Here is a 6,777-nt window from a genome sequence, read left to right on the forward strand (position 1 = left end):
ATGTCCAGTTGCATTTCCTACAGACAGAGTGTTTCAAAACTGCTCAATCTAAAGTATGGTTTAACTCTGTTAGCTGAATGCTCAGATCAGAAAGAAGTTTCACAGAATGCTTCCGTGTAGTTTATATTTGAATATATTCCTTTTTCCACTACTACCCTCTTATCGCTCCAAATGTCTAGTTGCATTTTCTACAGAAAGAGTGTTCAGAACTGCTCAATGAAAAGTATGGTTTAATTCTGTTTCCTGAATGCACAGATCAGAAAGAAGTTTCACAGAATGATTCTGTGTAGTTTATATTTGAAGATATTACTTTTTCTAGTATTACCCTCTTAGCGCTCAGAATGTCCAATTGCATTTTCTACAGAAAGAGTGTTCAGAACGGCTCAATCAAAAGTATGGTTTTACTCTATTAGTTGAATGCCCATATCCGAAATAAGTTTCACAGAATGCTTCTGTGTAGTTTTTATTTGAAGATATTCTTTTTCAAAATATAGGCCTCTTAGCGCTCAGAATGTCCAATTGCAGTTTCTACAGAAAGAGATTTTCAGAACGGCTCCATCAAAAGTAAGGTTCAATTCAGTTAGTTGAATGCACAGAACAGAAATAAGTTTCACAGAATGCTTCTGTGTAGTTTATATTTGAATATATTCCTTTTCCAGTATTACCGTCTTAGCGATGCGAATATCCACTTGCATTTTCTACAGAAAGAGTGCTTCAGAACGGCTCAATCAAAAATAAGGTTCAACTCTGTTAGTTGAATGCACAGAAGAGAAAGAAGTTTCATACAATGCTTCTGTGTAGTTTATATTTGAATATATTCCTTTTTCCACTACTACCCTCTTAGCGCTCCAAATGTCCAGTTGCATTTTCTACAGAAAGAGTGTTCAGAACTGCTCAATCAAATGTATGGTTTAACTATGTTAGCTGAATGCACAGATCAGAAAGAAGTTTCACAGAATGATTCTGTGTAGTTTATATTTGAAGATATTCCTTTTTCCACTATTACCCACTTAGTGCTCCAAATGTCCAGTAGCATTTTCTACAGAAAGAGTGTTTCAGAACTGCTCAATCAAAAGTATGGTTTAACTCTGTTAGCTGAATGCACAGATCAGAAAGAAGTTTCACAGAATGCTTCTGTGTAGTGTTTATATGAAAATATTCTTTTTACCAATATAGGCCTCTTAGCGCTCAGAATGTCCAATTGCAGTTTCTATAGAAAGAGTGTTTCAGAACGGCTCAATGAAAAGTCAGGTTCACCTCTTTTAGTTGAATGCACAGAACAGAAAGAAGTTTCAAAGAATGCTTCTGTGTAGTATTTAGTTGAAGATATACCTTTATTGACTATTACCCACTTAGCGCTCCGAATGTCCACTGGCAGTTTCTACACAAAGAGTGTTTCAGAACTGCTCCTTCAAAAGTAAGGCTAAACTCTGTTGGTTGAATTCAGAGAACAGAAAGGAGTTTCAGAGAATGCTTCTGTGTGGTTTTTATTTGGAGATATTCCTTTTTCCTCTATTACAATCTTAGCGCTCCGAATGTCCACTTGCATTTTCTACACAAAGAGTGTTTCATAACTGCTCAATCAAAAGTATGGTTTAGCTCTTTTAACTGAATGCACAGATCAGAAATAAGTTTCACAGAATGATTCTGTGTAGTTTTTATTTGAAGATATTCTTTTTAACAATGTAGGCCTCTTAGCGCTTAGAAAGTCCAATTGCAGTTTCTACAGAAAGAGGGTTTCAGAACGGCTCAATCAAAAGTAAGGTTCAACTCTGTTAGTTGAATGCACAGAACAGAAAGAAGTTTCACAGAATGCTTCTGTGTAGTTTATATTTGAATATATTCCTTTTTCAACTATTACCCTCTTAGCGCTCCGAATGTCCACTTGCATTTTCTACAGAAAGAGTGTTCAGAACGGCTCAATCAAAAATATGGTTTTACTCTGTTAGTTAAATGCACAGATCCGAAAGAAGTTTCACAGAATGCTTCTGTGTAGTTTTTATTTGTAGATATTCTTTTTCCCAATATAGGCCTTTTAGCGGTCAGAATGTCCAATTGCAGTTTCTACAGAAAGAGTGTTTCACAACGGCTCCATCAAAAGTAAGGTTCAACTCAGTTAGTTGAATGCACAGAACAGAAAGAAGTTTCACAGAATGCTTCTGTGTAGTTTAGAATTGAATATATTCCTTTTTCCACTATTACCGTATTAGCGCTCCGAATGTCCACTTGCATTTTCTACAGAAAGAGTGTTCAGAACTGCGCAATCAAAAGTATGGTTTAACTCTGTTAGCTGAATGCACATATCAGAAATAAGTTTCACACAATGCTGCTGTGTAGTTTTTATTTGAAGATATTATTTTTCCCAATATAGGCCTCTTAGAGCTCAGAATGTCCAATTGCAGTTTCTACAGAAAGAGTGTTTCAGAACGGCTCAATCGAAAGTAAGGTTCAACTCTGTTAGTTGAATGCACAGAACAGAAAGAAGTTTCATACAATGCTTCTGTGTAGTTTATATTTGAACATATTCCTTTTTCCATTATTACCCACTTAGCGCTCCGAATGTAGAGTTGCATTTTCTACAGACAGAGTGTTTCAAATCTCCTCAATCAAAAGTATGGTTTAACTCTGTTAGCTGAGTGCTCAGATCAGAAAGAAGTTTCACAGAATGCTTCTGTGTAGCTTATATTTGAATATATTCCTTTTTCCATTACTACCCTCTTAGCGCTCCAAATGTCCAGTTGCATTTTCTACAGAAAGAGTGTTCAGAACTGCTCTATCAAAAATATGGTTTAACTCTGTTAGGTGAATGCACATATCAGAAAGAAGTTTCACAGGATGATTCTGTGTAGTTTATATTTGAATATAATCCTTTTTCCACTATTATCCCCTTAGCGCTACGAATCTCCACTTTCCTTTTCTACAGAAAGAGTGTTTCAGAACGGCTCAATCAAAACTAAGTTTCAACTCTTTTAATTGAAGGCACAGAACAGAAAGCAGTTTCACAGAATGCTTCTGTGTAGTATTTAGTTGAAGATATTCCTTTTTCGACTATTACCCTCTTAGCCCTCTGAATTTCCACCGGCAGTTTCTACACAAAGAGTGTTTCAGAACTGCTCCTTCAAAAGTAAGGCTCAGCTCTGTTAGTTGAATGCAGAGAACAGAAAGGAGTTTCAGAGAATGCTTCTGTGTAGTTTTTATTTGGAGATATTCCTTTTTTCACTATTACTATCTTAGCGCTCGGAATGTCCACTTGCATTTCCTACAGAAAGAGTGTTTCAGAACGGCTCAATCAAAACAAAGGTTCAACACTTTTAGTTGAATGCACAGAATAGAAAGAAGTTTCACAGAATGCTTCTGTGTAGTTTTTATTTGTAGATATTCTTTTTCCCAATATAGGCCTCTTAGCGCTCAGAATGTCCAATTGCATTTTCTACAGAAAGAGTGTTCCAGAACGGCTCAATCAAAAGCAAGGTTCAACTCAGTTAGTTGAATGCAGAGAACAGAAAGAAGTTTCACAGAATGCTTCTGTGTAGTTTATATTTGAGTATATTGCTTTTTCCACTATTACCCTCTTAGCGCTCCGAATGTCCACTTGCATTTTCTACAGAAAGAGTGTTCAGAACTGCGCAATCAAAAGTATGGTTTAACTCTGTTAGCTGAATGCACAGATCAGAAAGAAGTTTCACCGAATGATTCTGTGTAGTTTATATTTGAAGATAATCCTTTTTCCACTATTACCCTCTTAGCGCTCCGAATCTCCACTTTCATTTTCTACAGAAAGAATGTTTCAGAACGGCTCAATCAAAACAAAGGTTCAACTCTTTTAGTTGAATGCACAGAACAGAAAGAAGTTTCACAGAATGCTTCTGTGTAGTATTTAGTTGAAGATATTCCTTTTTCGACTATTACCCTCTTAGCGCTCTGAATTTCCACTGGCAGTTTCTACAAAAAGAGTGTTTCAGAACTGCTCCTCCAAAAGTAAGGCTCAGCTCTGTTAGGTGAATGCAGAGAACAGAAAGGAGTTTCAGAGAATGCTTCTGTGTAGTTTTTATTTGGAGATATTCCTTTTTCCACTATTACTAACTTAGCGCTCCGAATGTCCACTTGCATTTTCTACAGAAAGAGTGTTTCAGAATGGCTCAATCAAAACTAAGGTTCAACTCTGTTAGTTGAGTGTACAGAACAGAAAGGTGTTTCATACAATGCTTCTGTGTAGTTTATATTTGAACATATTCCTTTTTCCACTATTACCCACTTAGCGCTACGAATGTCCAGTTGCATTTCCTACAGACAGAGTGTTTCAAAACTGCTCAATCTAAAGTATGGTTTAACTCTGTTAGCTGAATGCTCAGATCAGAAAGAAGTTTCACAGAATGCTTCCGTGTAGTTTATATTTGAATATATTCCTTTTTCCACTACTACCCTCTTATCGCTCCAAATGTCTAGTTGCATTTTCTACAGAAAGAGTGTTCAGAACTGCTCAATGAAAAGTATGGTTTAATTCTGTTTCCTGAATGCACAGATCAGAAAGAAGTTTCACAGAATGATTCTGTGTAGTTTATATTTGAAGATATTACTTTTTCTAGTATTACCCTCTTAGCGCTCAGAATGTCCAATTGCATTTTCTACAGAAAGAGTGTTCAGAACGGCTCAATCAAAAGTATGGTTTTACTCTATTAGTTGAATGCCCATATCCGAAATAAGTTTCACAGAATGCTTCTGTGTAGTTTTTATTTGAAGATATTCTTTTTCAAAATATAGGCCTCTTAGCGCTCAGAATGTCCAATTGCAGTTTCTACAGAAAGAGATTTTCAGAACGGCTCCATCAAAAGTAAGGTTCAATTCAGTTAGTTGAATGCACAGAACAGAAATAAGTTTCACAGAATGCTTCTGTGTAGTTTATATTTGAATATATTCCTTTTCCAGTATTACCGTCTTAGCGATGCGAATATCCACTTGCATTTTCTACAGAAAGAGTGCTTCAGAACGGCTCAATCAAAAATAAGGTTCAACTCTGTTAGTTGAATGCACAGAAGAGAAAGAAGTTTCATACAATGCTTCTGTGTAGTTTATATTTGAATATATTCCTTTTTCCACTACTACCCTCTTAGCGCTCCAAATGTCCAGTTGCATTTTCTACAGAAAGAGTGTTCAGAACTGCTCAATCAAATGTATGGTTTAACTATGTTAGCTGAATGCACAGATCAGAAAGAAGTTTCACAGAATGATTCTGTGTAGTTTATATTTGAAGATATTCCTTTTTCCACTATTACCCACTTAGTGCTCCAAATGTCCAGTAGCATTTTCTACAGAAAGAGTGTTTCAGAACTGCTCAATCAAAAGTATGGTTTAACTCTGTTAGCTGAATGCACAGATCAGAAAGAAGTTTCACAGAATGCTTCTGTGTAGTGTTTATATGAAAATATTCTTTTTACCAATATAGGCCTCTTAGCGCTCAGAATGTCCAATTGCAGTTTCTATAGAAAGAGTGTTTCAGAACGGCTCAATGAAAAGTCAGGTTCACCTCTTTTAGTTGAATGCACAGAACAGAAAGAAGTTTCAAAGAATGCTTCTGTGTAGTATTTAGTTGAAGATATACCTTTATTGACTATTACCCACTTAGCGCTCCGAATGTCCACTGGCAGTTTCTACACAAAGAGTGTTTCAGAACTGCTCCTTCAAAAGTAAGGCTAAACTCTGTTGGTTGAATTCAGAGAACAGAAAGGAGTTTCAGAGAATGCTTCTGTGTGGTTTTTATTTGGAGATATTCCTTTTTCCTCTATTACAATCTTAGCGCTCCGAATGTCCACTTGCATTTTCTACACAAAGAGTGTTTCATAACTGCTCAATCAAAAGTATGGTTTAGCTCTTTTAACTGAATGCACAGATCAGAAATAAGTTTCACAGAATGATTCTGTGTAGTTTTTATTTGAAGATATTCTTTTTAACAATGTAGGCCTCTTAGCGCTTAGAAAGTCCAATTGCAGTTTCTACAGAAAGAGGGTTTCAGAACGGCTCAATCAAAAGTAAGGTTCAACTCTGTTAGTTGAATGCACAGAACAGAAAGAAGTTTCACAGAATGCTTCTGTGTAGTTTATATTTGAATATATTCCTTTTTCAACTATTACCCTCTTAGCGCTCCGAATGTCCACTTGCATTTTCTACAGAAAGAGTGTTCAGAACGGCTCAATCAAAAATATGGTTTTACTCTGTTAGTTAAATGCACAGATCCGAAAGAAGTTTCACAGAATGCTTCTGTGTAGTTTTTATTTGTAGATATTCTTTTTCCCAATATAGGCCTTTTAGCGGTCAGAATGTCCAATTGCAGTTTCTACAGAAAGAGTGTTTCACAACGGCTCCATCAAAAGTAAGGTTCAACTCAGTTAGTTGAATGCACAGAACAGAAAGAAGTTTCACAGAATGCTTCTGTGTAGTTTAGAATTGAATATATTCCTTTTTCCACTATTACCGTATTAGCGCTCCGAATGTCCACTTGCATTTTCTACAGAAAGAGTGTTCAGAACTGCGCAATCAAAAGTATGGTTTAACTCTGTTAGCTGAATGCACATATCAGAAATAAGTTTCACACAATGCTGCTGTGTAGTTTTTATTTGAAGATATTATTTTTCCCAATATAGGCCTCTTAGAGCTCAGAATGTCCAATTGCAGTTTCTACAGAAAGAGTGTTTCAGAACGGCTCAATCGAAAGTAAGGTTCAACTCTGTTAGTTGAATGCACAGAACAGAAAGAAGTTTCATACAATGCTTCTGTGTAGTT

The sequence above is a fragment of the Symphalangus syndactylus genome, chromosome 8 (assembly GCF_028878055.3).
Source record: "Symphalangus syndactylus isolate Jambi chromosome 8, NHGRI_mSymSyn1-v2.1_pri, whole genome shotgun sequence".
In the NCBI taxonomy this organism is placed as follows: Eukaryota; Metazoa; Chordata; class Mammalia; order Primates; family Hylobatidae; genus Symphalangus; species Symphalangus syndactylus.